Genomic DNA, 14,091 nt, shown 5'->3' on the forward strand with positions numbered 1-14,091 from the left:
CCTGCATACTTCAAATTTGGAAAACAAAAACACATGAAATACCAAGTAGAGTGGTTTCTGTCATTACCAGCATGTGAAGTGTTGGTTACTCACTCAGGCTAGGCAGATAAACAAGTAGATGACAGATACAAGCAGGTAAGAGCCACAAAAACACAGTTTTGCATAGAATCATTTAGGTTGGAAAAGACCCTTAAGATCAAATCCAAACATTAACCTAGCACTACAAAGTCCACTACTAAACCATGTCCCTAAGCATCACATCTACACACCTACTAAATACCTCTAGGGATGGCAACTCAACCACTTCCATAAGCAGCCTGTTCCAGTGCTTGACAACCCATCCGGAGGTACACGCGCTGCTGTCTGCCACTCCTCTCACTGTACTGTGTAAGTGAACCACAGCAATAACCACTTCCAGCATACAAGGTAGCTCTGTCTATGTTTTGTATGGTGGGAGAAGGGGGAAGATGAGGTTACTGGAATGAGTTGATCATATCTGCAGGATTAGGCCACTCAGAAAACTGGGGCACTGTTGGAGAAAGGCTCAGCTGAGAGCCATGAACACACCTGCTCAGTGGAGGTGAATTCTAGACATCGGCAAAAGAAAAAGTGTGTATGCTGACAAAACATCCAAGCCAGGCAGGGAAACACTGCAGGAGCAGCAAGCACCTCTGAGTTTTGTGGCTGTGAGGTTAGGGAGCTTCTGGATCCTAATACTTCCGCTGTCCACATACAGGTAACTTAGGTGTCAGGTGCCTGGTAACTCTCTACTCCAACACTTTGTTGCAATTCCCCACACACCCAAGTCCAGCACAGTGCCATTTGTCAGATAGTCAAGATCTGCCACTAGCAAAAAAAGGTAATTTGAGACACTGCAAGCAAAAGGAACGACTCAGGACCCAGGAGCAAAACCTGCTAAACTGATGCATAATTTCCCTTCGATGTGCCCCCCTATTTCCTCTAAAAAAAGCAACCGACCCATATTATTTAATTGTGGGAAGAATCTTACATAGGAATTGATTTTCTCAACTTGAGTAAAAAAAAATATTGGAGGTGCCACCTAATTTTTTCTTGTTATGGCTGTTAACACCTTCCTGTTTCATTAATTTCAAAACACTTACTTTGCATCATAAATAAACAAGGCACTGAATCCCATAATTGAGCACTGCAACTGGAAAGATCCCCTAATTGCATCACTGATGGGACAGCAGGTAAAGATTACAAAAGAGACAAAAAAGAAAAAAAGAGAGAAACTCCTTTCTCAGATTACATGTCCTTTAGAAAGGGCAGACTGAGACAAATATCCTCACTTCAGAAAGGTTTAAAACTTTATTTCAGCTTTACATCTCTTCCGCATTTAATTAATTCTGCAGGTACAAACTTTAACTTTCTAAATTTACAGATCCCTTCCACCTTACACTTTATAAAAATATTCTCCTTTAAGCTTTTAATCTCCAGGGTATACTATTTCATTTGATGGAAAAAGTATTTTAACAAAAACAAAAAGAGGGTGGGGGCTTTTTGCTTCAAATTAAGAGCTGTTCAGTACAGCAGATAAATACAGATTATTTCATACAAAAAATGACAAACTCCTCTTTTGAAAATATATACTTTTTCCACAGTTCTTTGTGTTTTGTCACAACAACACACAGACAAAAGCACTTGTGAAATGCTACAATTAGGAAGACACAGCGGAGTTAGACTCGGGCTGAACCTGGCTACTAAAAACCACCACAAATCTGGCCAAATTTCATGCTTATGAAGAAAGCCCCAGTTCCTCCTACCCTCTACCTGCAAGTCAAAAGGATCAAGCCAAAAAGTGCATTTCCAGGCAACGGTGGTTGCAGAAAAAAGTGTGGGTGGGGATGCGTGAGGGTGGAATTTTCAAAGACACCCTCCTCTCTAAAAAACACAGAGGACAACTACTTCCTTTTCTCTCTTTTTTTTTTTTTTTTAAACATAATTTTAAAATGCTTTTTTTTTTTCCTCAAAGAAATAATCACAGACTGCTTAGCATGACGGAGTCTGTCTGGAATTACTTCAAATTATTAAATTAGTTACTAAAAATCCAATTTGTCCCTTCACCACTACTCACATTCATAATTTTATGCGTGCCAACCAGAACAATGAGAATACAATAATTGATTAAAATTTTTCATCTTATGCCAATACCACTCTGAAGCTCTGCAAATGCTTCAGGGAAATTCTCGCATTTCTAAAAATCTCTATTTGGAGTTTTAAAGCATGAAAAAAATAAATCTGATATAATGGAAAAACTGTCTTCAAGTTAAATTCAGTGTGAAAGGGTTAATTTAGAATTAGAAAAAGGAATACATACTCTCATAGTTGTTAGCACAACACACAGATTTATGACTTTTTTCTGAGGTATGTTACTCAGTGAAATGACTTTTCTTAAAGGTCACTTCACAGACAAGCTCACTTAGACTGTGTTTACAGAGATCTGCCGCAGCATAAACAAATTTAAACAAATTTTGGTCACTCTGCCAATTGCAAAGTATTCCTGGCATCATCTGCTTTCCCATTCATTATCCTTAGATTATTTATAGTTCAATGTAATATAGCTAAGGAGTTAAAGGAGTGACATTAATTTTAAAGCCCAGACTAAGCTAGTGAAGCTTCATTAACAATTTTATTAAACGGTTTATTTTAGAGACACAGAACTAAAACAAAAGTTCTGCGCTTACTATCAAGTGCACTTTCAAGACAATGAGAACACCCAGGGGAAAAAAAAGGCACCTCAAATCTCTATCCCCCCTTGCAACTGCATAAATCAGAGATGATCCTGAAGAAGTCAACTGATTACTTCAATGAAAAACCATGACAAAGAAAGAATGAAATAGAAACCCAAGCATGAACACTTTAGCAGTCTGGAGCCCAGTAACAAGAGACCTGGAACACTGGATGTAGACAGGCACACTGCCATCAAGAAATATGAATACTTTAGCCTATGTTTTAGGGTTTGAAAAATATTTTTAGAAATATAAGTAAGGCTTCTGTATAATCAGGAATGTCATCCTTGCAATCAGCTGTACCCTTTTTTTTAATTAAAGTAAGCAGGGAACTATGGAACAAAAGATGAAATGCATCTATTATATTTAAAAGACTCAATAAACATTTTTATTCACTTCTACAATATGACCACCTTATATAGAACAATGAAGGAAATAAGCATACAAAGCTTCGAATGGAAAGTATCTAGCTATTATTTAGTGAAAAAATATGAATACAAATGGACCTAAAGCAGGCTGGCAAGAGCTGCTCGCTCTTGTTCCAATGTGCAGTTTTAAAACATTTATCTTTTTTACTTGTGTTACTTTGGATTGCAACAAGACACTTAGGACTGCAAAGACACACCTTCCTTCAAAATGAATTCCCCAAATGTTTCAACTTCCTACAAATACTTGAGCATCTAGAAATACACAAAACTTTTCAGTTAAAGAAAAATATTTTAAAAGTTCATTATCTCAGAATATTTTTTGGTATTATAAAATTTGTAACCTGTGTACGTTATCAAGTCAAAACAAACTACTAGGTATAGCAATCTGAGTACTTATTATTTAACCTTGATACATTCCAGAGATTTCTCTGATAAGATACACTTTCCTTTACAGACTCATATTTCTAGACAACTAAAATCTGCCCAGCTCCTTATGTAAGTGTACAAGGCACTAGACAGAAAAAAGAATTGGAAGCATGCAGATACCAGGAAATAACTGAATTTTTAAAGTTATCATTAATTTTGTACAACTAACCATTTGGGCCCAAATACACCATGCTGACTGTCCTCCAGGATGAACAGGATCTCAAATTGTTCACTTTTTATTTCAGGTCAAGTTTCATAGCAGAGGTTTGGCATTTGTCAGGAAGGTGAAGCTTGTGTTAGGAAACACTCATGCCTACAGAAGTTCCCAATTTGGCCAACTTGTAAACCTTTGGAAAATGAGAGTTGTTTCATATTCAGCAGGAACTTGCAGACAGATTTTAAGAATTTCAATTGTCATTGGACAGCCTCTGGTTTCTCCCAGCTTGTAAGCACTGATTAGGCTGCATTCCTATGGCTATTTTCATTTCCCACTCATGACCACTAGTTCTTCAGGATCAGGAGAGAAAACTAAAGTTAAATATTCCTTCACTCTGGTACCCAGTTGACACTTCGCCCTTCTGCCCTTCCCAAAAGGACGACACCTCTATGGACACCTGGGCAGGGAGAAGGGCAAGTTGCAGGGCAGGAGAGACCCCGAAGGAGAAAGGCTGGCTTTTAGGAGCAAGTGCTTCTGCAAACATTGCCCTTCACTGACACTTCCAAGTCAGGTGTGACATCCACGAGCACACTACTGGCACCCATAACTCAGCTCCTCACACAGCCATGCAGGTGGAAAGTGTCTATTTTGCTGGGGGAAAAGAAATATCTAAAACAAAACTGTGTATACATAAACACATGAGCGAGCACTCCTTCCTATGCGAAGCAGATCAGAGCCAAGGACTTTCTTTCCCCTTTCACTTGCAGTTGTGCTAAGCTGGTGTTGCAGGAAACCCAGGTCCCTGCAGTGCAGGCACACTGCTGATTACACACAGTTCACACACACATCCAAAGCATGACCACAACGTCAGTCAGCGTTACAAGTCACTGCGGAAAAGAGTTACAAGAAAACCCCAAACCAAACTAAACAGTACACATTCATGCAAAAAGTGTTTCCAGTGATGGAAACAAAAGAAAACCACATGAATTAACAGGTTTTCCCTCCAAATACACTACAAAGAAATAAGTAAAATGCCTCTTTAGTATTTTGCAAATACACACATTACATACTAATTATGTTGTCAAGCATGCACAACAAATATTATTCTTCTGGAGAAAGTAACTCAAAACCAGAGTCAAAAGAGCAACGAATCTGCCTGCTCAAGTTTCAGAGAGACTGCTCACAACAGCATGCCTAATGCTAAAAAAAATTGCATTCCTTGAAATATAGCCCAGACCTCTGGATGTTAGGAAAGATTTATAAATAGCAAAAAACCCTGAAATTGACAAACTACTCGCATGTTAAAAATGTAAGCTTTAGCTAGCTAAAATTTAAAAGAATCAAGTTGCAAAAAATCAAAAGTCTAAAATGAAAACACTAGACATGAACCAGACTGTCCAGAAAGTAGTGCCAGCAACACCACCAGACCTGTACTCCTTAAGATGCTTTTCAGTGATGTCTGTGCTATAACCAGAAAGGCCACTATGTAAAATCAGCATTTTCTGCCCATTTACTTTAACTGCCTCTACACTCAGCACACTGGTGACACTGGTATTGCCGGCCACAGTCAGAACCATAGACTGAGCCTGACCCCGAGCAGGTATCTTCCACCTCAGCACCTTATTAGTAGTTTCTGATATTCAAATTTCACCGAGAAATTTTGCTGATTCTGTACAGAAAGCATGTACAGATGCTATTTGGAAATCTGCATGAATACATGGGAGATCCCTCTCTGTGCTAAAAGGCATCTATCCATATTAAAGGTTACTAGCTTTCCGTCAGTATTAAAGAAATAGTAATACACTTAACAATACTGAAGCCGGAATTGCTATAAATGCCACCAGGCACCTGATATGAGGCACAGCAGTCACATCACAAAAGCCATGTTGCCACCTGACATGTTTGTTGGTGAGGCTGGTGCTGCTGATGGGTGCACAGCTGAGCTCACGCTAAACTCCTGTGAACATGAACCACTCAACTCACCTATAACATGCTGTCCAAATGGACAATCCACACAGGGAACAGGAAAACCAGAGAGCTTTAATAAAACAGAAATCAAACAGCAGAAGACTACAAAGTCATTGAGAAAATGAAGTATCCAGCTCTGGCAGTGAAAGGGTAGAGCATGTTGGCTAACCACAGGATACAAATACCATGTGAGAAAAAAAAAAGAAAAATTTTCTAGGAAATGTAGTTTTGACCACGTAGTTAATATATTTGTGAAAAAGTAACTAATTTTAAGGAAATTTCCACTAGTGAGGGCCTGTCTTGTTATTTATTTCTACACTTTTTTTCCTATCAGATATTATCTATTAATATCTACTTTTCCAAATAGTTACTTTTACTTTAAAGCAATTACCATTTAATGGTTTGAGGCATACAGTCTGATTAATTCTAATTAGCAATATAAAACTGCTGTATCATCTGATAATACCTTGGCCTCAAAGCTCTTCAAGAGTAATTGGGAGTCCCATGAAGCAGAAAGCAGCAGAAAGACACCCTGGAGACCTGAAACAGGGAGCAGGAGATCCCATTTCTACAGAAAGAAAACATACAGTTCAGGTACACAAACTGATCATCATACTAAAAAAAAAAAGCTGAAATAAAACGAGGCTGACACATTCTAGATATGAAGTAGCTCCCTGTTTCAGGTCTCCAGGGTGTCTGCCTGGTAGAAAGATGTAGCTAGACATGATCCAAGAGCTAAGCTTAACAACAAACTATATAACAATGAGTAGTATGTATTCCTGCAACGACCCTTCTTTGTCAGACCAAGTCATCCTCTGTATTAATTTTAATGAAATTGTGATCTTGCTGAAGTAGCAAGGGATTTGACTTCATTTTTGGATCATGTTTCTTCCTCTACCTTAACAGCAACTGTACATACTTCCTAGATTCAACTTTCAGATGATTTAGGCAAAGGGATGCCTAAATTCTGGGTCATTGGCCCAGGCTGAACAACCCTTTATCTAGCAATGTCAGAACTGAAGCACTTGCTGGTACTCCCCAAAATCAGAACTTGGAACACCTGAAAGCATTTGATTTCCAACAGATGCTGACATGGATTGTTCATACATTCAGCCTCCTTCTGCAGCAGCGGCCCAGGGGGGCCCACAAGACGCACGTGGCTTCAGGGATCCATTTCTCTCTTTGGACACGCTGGCAAAATTCCTTTTTCCCCAACAATAACTCCATCTAACACCCAAAGCACCACATGCAACCTGTTCACATGCTTAAAAATAACTTAGATTCAACTATTTGTGTTTTCTCCTTGATGTATCCTGGACAAGGAAACAAGCTAGAAATTAAAATTTACAGAAACTTACTGTATCTTTTACTATACAAAAATGTATACACTAGAACAGAATGGTTTTGTTTAGTAAATCCAGGACAATACTGGAAATATTTTGGGTTTCAGCTGGCTTCTCACCTACTCCTTTCTATTGTTACCACTTCACCTAGCCTAAAGAGAACTATTCAGATAGATTGATTTGTAAACAAAGCGTAATATATGCAAAATTTTACAAATCCATTATCTCAACAACAAATGGGAAGGGAGTTTAATAGCATTCCCTTTTTTAGTATTTTTTTTAATTATTGTTTGAATACATCTTGCTCTTCTTTGCCCTAACATACTAAGGTCCTCTTACAGCTCAAAAAAAGATGCCTGTGGAATTCAAGTAAACTTGTGAAAACAGTAATTCTTACACGACTGAACTCTCCAAAATCTTGTTTTACAATACCCTTTCAGCACAGATTCTACCAGAAATTCTTTCCTCTCAGTGGACACTGGCTTGAGCTGCGCAACAATGGCGTTTGCTTGGGACCTTTCAGTCCATGAGCTTCAGAGCCATTCTCACTGCCTCCTTCCAGTTAGCCATGGAGTGGGAAGGAAGCTCTGCTTTGTTCCCCACACTACCCCTGGAGAAACTTGTACCTGTGTAACAGAAGATTATTCAGAATCTATCACGCTTTCACCTAAACCAAGTTACTGAGCTCAACAACAGACTATTTAACAATGACACATATTCCTGCAACAATCCTTCTCTGTCAGACTAAGTCATCTTCTGTATCCATTTTAACAAAATTATGACAAGGTCACATTTCCTGGAAAGATTATTTCAATGAGGAAGAAAAAAGAAAATCTATATATGGGGTGGGAGAAGTTTTCTCCCAAAAATGTTTATCAAGTATGTTTTCCTTAGATTGCTAGGCATAGTTTCCGTTCCTCTCTGCAGCAAAAACAAGTAGCACCTAATAAATGTTTCATTCAATAATTCAGACACTTCATTTAAATTATCATAATGCAAACAAGCTTTTATCTATGTTCATACACAAGATAAGAGAATTATAACAATGTATAAAAAAAGTTTTTCTTTCTGTAAACTATAGAGTAGAATCATTACAGAGGCTTGAGGTATGGTTAGTGAATATTTATTGGGATCAGTGAAACAGAATTAAAAAAATCAAAAAAAATCAAAAAATCCTTCAGTTCTTTGCCAGTAAATTTATCCCAGCCAGTTAATGATAGATACAAGTCCTAAATAGGCAAAAGAAGTGAAGAAAAAAATATCCTTCTCCCTGTATCTTGGCTCACTGTTTGAATTTAAAATTTTGGAGCTTAGTTTACACAACCATTCATAGAAAAAATACCCAAAAATCAGCACAAATTTCTTTACAATTTTTTTGTTTGTTTTTTAAGCAATCAGTACTAGTTACCCCAGACCAATGATCAAGTCTTGTCCAATCCTTCGAAAGGCCTTTATCTCATCATCAAGTACTCTTTCTGATCAACATGCCTGGGCCTTGTCAGCAAGTTGAGGCCAGCAGTAAAGTCACCTTACAGAGCAGTTGAGTAAACAGAAAAAAACCCCCAAAATATAACTTCTTAATCAGAAAGAAAATACCAAAAATTATAAAATAATAAAGTCAATCTCCAAGAAATCCATAATGGTAAATCACATTTGATCATTTTATACATTATAAACACCTAGTAGAGTTTTTTACTGGTTTTCTTCAAAATAATAATTTTTTGTTTTTCCCAACACTCAAATATACTTGGCTAGAAGAAAAAACACATAATTAGGAGTGACATGTGACACCATAACTTTTTTTTTGCAATGGGAATTTTCTTTGTTACACAACTTGTCTGAACTGTCACAAAGAATAATTGATCCTTACCTTAAACAATGCATTTTCCTGCATTTACTGAGAGAAATGTGACCTTTAGAAATAAATAAATTGTTCTTTTACAGATGGGATGGCGGACACCAGCAAGCTATTGCCAGCTTCAAAAACAAGGAACCATTCATAACTACAATTCATATTCTGTTCTCATTCTTCTGAAATCTTGGCTCCCCTTTTAGCATCATTTGTAACTGTCTGTATGCTGAAAATAGATACCTAACAATGTTGTTTAGCACAAGACCAACTCCCTTTACAGCTACAGTTTAATTTAAGCAATGTTCTTATTTCAATCCCCCAATTAGAGTAAGGAAATACAACTATAAGGCCATCACTGTTCTCTACTTTCATCAATTAAATCATAAAACATTTTGTCAATATTATAAAAGCCCAAATTTAACCACCACTTGTCTCAGTCACAAAATTAGCTTTTTAAAACAGTTTAAACTTAAATAGACTCCAAAATTATTCAAAAACAGCACAAAAGTTAACTAAACAATCTGAAAGAAATACATATAGGATGCAGAATAAAAAGCAGCTCTCAAAGCAGAAAAATACAGTCATCTCTACAGCAAAACACAGCACCGGTTCAGCAGCTCCTTACTAGAGTTAATCAAAAATTTTTTATAAGGTTTTTTTCTTGTGAAGTCATCTCAATGGAAACTTTTATGAGAGTACAGTTGTTTCTACTTCACTCTTACCTGCAGACTCAAGCCAGACTTCCTTCTCATGGATAGAGGAACTAGGACTATTTCAGTGTTTCAGCACTGGCAGGCAAATGACAAAAAATAACTGCGGAAAGACACAATCACAGCACGCAATTGCATTCAGGATATCCAGATTTAAGTCCTTGGCCTCTTTGCTCTGTGTTTCCATATCAGGAACAAAAAAATATCCCAGCTCTAGAGAGCTGATTGTATAAAAATGTGTAAAAAATGCTTTTACAATCGGTGTCTAGGAGATATCCTCATTCTATTTTCAGTTTAAAAAAACCCAAACTTAATTTCATTGAAGAACATCTTAAATCCCAAACTTTGGCATAACAAGGTTTTTCACCTAGCTTTACCCAAGGTACTGGGGGCAGTGGTGTATGTGAGTGAGCATCCAACTCTCCACTACACTTTGTCTTAAAGGGCACCTCACCTTTCTGAAATAAAGAGTTAAAATTGATTCTCTCTCAGGTAAAGAGTGTATTTGGCAGTAATATGAAGGCTATGAATTCAAATTAATTCTCATAATGTTCTTGTACAGACATTAAAATTTCAGTATTTCACTTTAAAATTTTAACATAAATCATGTTAATTTTCTGTAAATATGAAACAAAATATACCACTGTTCATGATTCAAGAACTGTACTGCAATGCAGCCACACTTCAAATCTCATCACTATATATTCACCTACCTTGATAGACTCAACTAATTATGGAAAAGAGCTTAAAACTTATTTTAGGTCTTACAACTGTTGTAAAAGGCAACTGAATATACGACAACTGGGAGAATTGTTGGCAAGCATAAGGAAATACACCCAATGCTTTCTAATAGTTTTCACAGAGAAATTATATAAGGCATAGTGCCATGTACCAGAAACAGTGAGAGACAGACATATTCAGAGATGCAAAACTAAACCTACTTAACAAAGTACACCCTGCTCCCTGCCCCACCTTCCCTTGGGCAAGAAGTTGTTTGTCAGATATCCATCCTGCCAAGCAAACAAAGCTGGCTTTCCTTTGGAAACAGGCCCTGATAAACACCCCTCAAGTCCTCATTTAAAGAGAAGGACTTCCACTTTGAAAGATCACCAAATGTTTTCCAAGCAGAGGAATGAAAAACAGCCAGAGACGACATCTCCTAATAAAGTAGTAATAGCACAAGCACAGGTTATCATACATAAACACCACCCTAGCATTAAACATCCAATCTCCTGTCCTACCTGGTCAGCGTGAAGTTAAGTCCTCTACAAGAAAGACAAGATGTGATTCTCGATTCTCAGAACTACCAGCTTTGTAACTCCTTCCCACACAGTCTGCAGTAGACCCTTTTCTTGTCTAAACGGGCTTGGTTAAGGACACTCCATTACAGCAACCAATTAAGAGCATAATTATAACTCACAGCCATGATAAAACTTGCTTTTTCCATTTAGCTTTTTAAAAAAGGATTTTTTTTTTTTTGACAGAACAAGAATCATCCTCTATTTTGTCTCACAAAATACCCATGGAAATCTTTCATGTCTGAAATCTTAAATACTCATGCTTCACACATAAATTCATATGCAGACACACACTAAAGAAGGGAACACAAGCTAGCCCTATTATCTCAAGTGTCCATTTTGGAAGTATTTTTTTTGGATTTTGCTCTTACCCAAAGAAGCCTTTCCATCTAGCCCACTCCAACTGCTCCCTGGTTGCTAACAAAGACATTCACTCAACATATACAGAGAAAAATACTGGGAAATTTTTAATAATGGTTAGAAGAAGAAAAGCAGTCTAGAGAACAGAAACACAGGCTGTAATTTTTCCAAGTTACTCAGTACTTGAATTTGCTCGGAAGTAGGGAAATTAACTAGCACAGACTTGCCACTGCCTAATTAGCAATGCATGAATGGAATGTCCAAACACCAATGAACAGATACGTTACATAAGCATAATAAACTAAATAAATACATTATATTCCATTCTTTTATAGCATGCAGTTTTTCCTTATCAAGTAGGGGCAGATGCAACTCCACTACTGACCTTAGCTGTATCTTACCTTAAACAAGGTATAGATTCAGATGGTTGTGGCTAATGAAAAGACATGAATTTAATTTTAAATAATTGCTTTGCTTTCATATACATTCTCACAACATCCCCATGAAAAAGATAAAAGTTTACTATTATTTTTCTCCTTTGTATACATTAGGATTGATACAAATAAACTTGTGGAATTTACTTGTCAAAACCATAGAAAACCTACTTGACAAGAATGAAATTGAGATTTGTAGTGCATGGTATACACTTGTAAATGGAAAGGTATCCACATGACTTTCAGCACTACAGCAATCTTTGTTAGGACAACAAATAGGTAAAGGAAAAAATTTCCATAATGTTATAAGAACTTTTTTTTAAAAAATAAAAGCAATTGATTTCATCTGCGGCACCAGTGTAGGATTTTATAACCATTACGCACATGCTAAAAATATTCTTTTATGATGTAACAAAGGGTTCCGCACCCAGCCTCATCCTCACTACAAGTTACAATAACCCACCCAATGTGCCCACTGTCTGAAGGCAGTGACAGGTGCTGCTCATCCCTTCTGAACAGGCCATGTGTATATGTATCCAAAATAACCCCCCAATTATTACAAAAAATACCATATGTTTTCTTCCTCTGGTTGTTATATGTATTTGCAGTTGTACTTGACCCTAAAATCCTCACTTCTGTTCCACTTGCAAAATGGGTCATGAGAATTATCTAGAAAGTGAACTAAAGTGTCTTTTAGTGTAATTAAAATTTATCTTCACTGATAATCCTTATATATGTTTTTTTAAGAGGATCAGCAATGGTAAAGTAAAAAGAATATACAAGTTCCATTAGTTTCCAATCAAGATTTTTGAGATGAGAGGAAAGGAATATCACAGAATATTCTGCTTTGGAAGGGACCCACAAGGATCATCAAAGTTTGACCCATGGCCCTGCACAGGACACCCCCAAGAATCACACCATGTGCCTGAGAATGTTGACCAAATGCTTCCTGAACTCTGTCAGGCTTGATGTTGCCCCCTGGGGAGTTTGTTGCCAATAAAAAAAAAAAAAGCAAAAAAAAAAAAGCATCAATTGACACAAGATCAGGTAGAGCAGAATCTCAATTTATATTAAATTCTGAATTCTGGAATCATGCTGAACTACATTACCCTGAAATCTTGTCAGAGTATCCCACAAACTGACATGCTGCAGAAAGTTGGAGCTCTTTCCCCAATTACTGTCTGTCTTTGAAAAACAGCAGCCCCTGCTCAAGTGGAAATATTGATTCCTTAGGGATGACTCTTCCCTCACAGCACTGCATTGATTTGGAGATGGATTATCCAGTAAAGGGAGTTTCACAGTAACTGTCACTAAACAAAACTGAGCTAAATTCGGGGTCCTGACCACATGGATTAGGACAAGGACAGCCAAAAGTGGTTTTGCCAACGATAACCTCAGTAACATCTCAGAGCATCAATGAAACTGCCCATAATGCTGGCCAGTAGTCTAACCCATTAAAAGTTGATTTCACAAGTTTCTGCTTCTTTCACATTCCCAATTCCCTAGTTAGCACCTAGTAATAGACCTCTATCTGTGGCAGTGTCTAAGATGCAAAAGTGTCTAAGAGCAAAAGATCTAGGATGGCAATTCCCAAATTCCTAAAGAGTTACAACTGAACAAAACTAAGATTAAGTCCTCTTTCATACTTAAATGGCTTCATCTGAGTTCTGTGTGAACAATAACTGAAATGTCCTATAAGTAATAATGTATATTATTTATACGTATATTAACATATACATATATCAATGTACATAATAGAGTACAAGTCCATAAGTAATGTTGTCCTATATAAGGAACAGATAAAATCTTTATGGAAAAATCACTATCTATAAAAACTATACTTGCAACTTCACCAAAATAAAAGCAGCTGTACCGAGTTCAACGACAGGTCTCCATAGCCCATGTTTCCGTAAACTGATGCTTTGGGATGATCAGTACAAATACATGACACTTTTATGAAGAATCCAACTACCAAAAGCCAAATCCTATTAAGACTTAAAATACGTAATAACAAGCACTACACAATGGTGTGCTTACAGAAAATCAAACAGAACAAAAAAACAGCTGCATGTAATGTTCTCTTAGACCATAAACACAGAAGGCAATGACATGGTGTCTTTGTAGATCCTACCTTTGTGCCCTCAGAAGCTTGGGCTACAGCAGTGGCCATTCAGTTGCCAGCACACAGGCACTGGGTGTTAACTTTACACAATGAGCCCCGTAGTCCAGCATTCACAGTACTCTTCCGTAACCCCCTGTGCTCTGACTACACAGATTTGTTTTAGAAAACACATATTTGCAGATTTGGACTGCAAGAACCAATTGCTCCCCAGCTTTCTTCCCATCATGCTCTAACTACACCAGC

General features: G+C 37.3%; 1 protein-coding gene across 4 annotated transcripts in view; it reads right to left on the bottom strand.

Moving 5' to 3' along the window:
• Window positions 1-14,091, bottom strand: part of ARHGEF10 (Rho guanine nucleotide exchange factor 10) — a 111,587-nt gene that overhangs the window by 84,314 nt on the left and 13,182 nt on the right. The gene's annotated exons all lie outside the window — the stretch shown is intronic.

The sequence above is a fragment of the Corapipo altera genome, unplaced genomic scaffold (genome assembly GCF_003945725.1).
Source record: "Corapipo altera isolate COAL_440 unplaced genomic scaffold, ASM394572v1 46, whole genome shotgun sequence".
NCBI classification, from domain to species: domain Eukaryota; kingdom Metazoa; phylum Chordata; class Aves; order Passeriformes; family Pipridae; genus Corapipo; species Corapipo altera.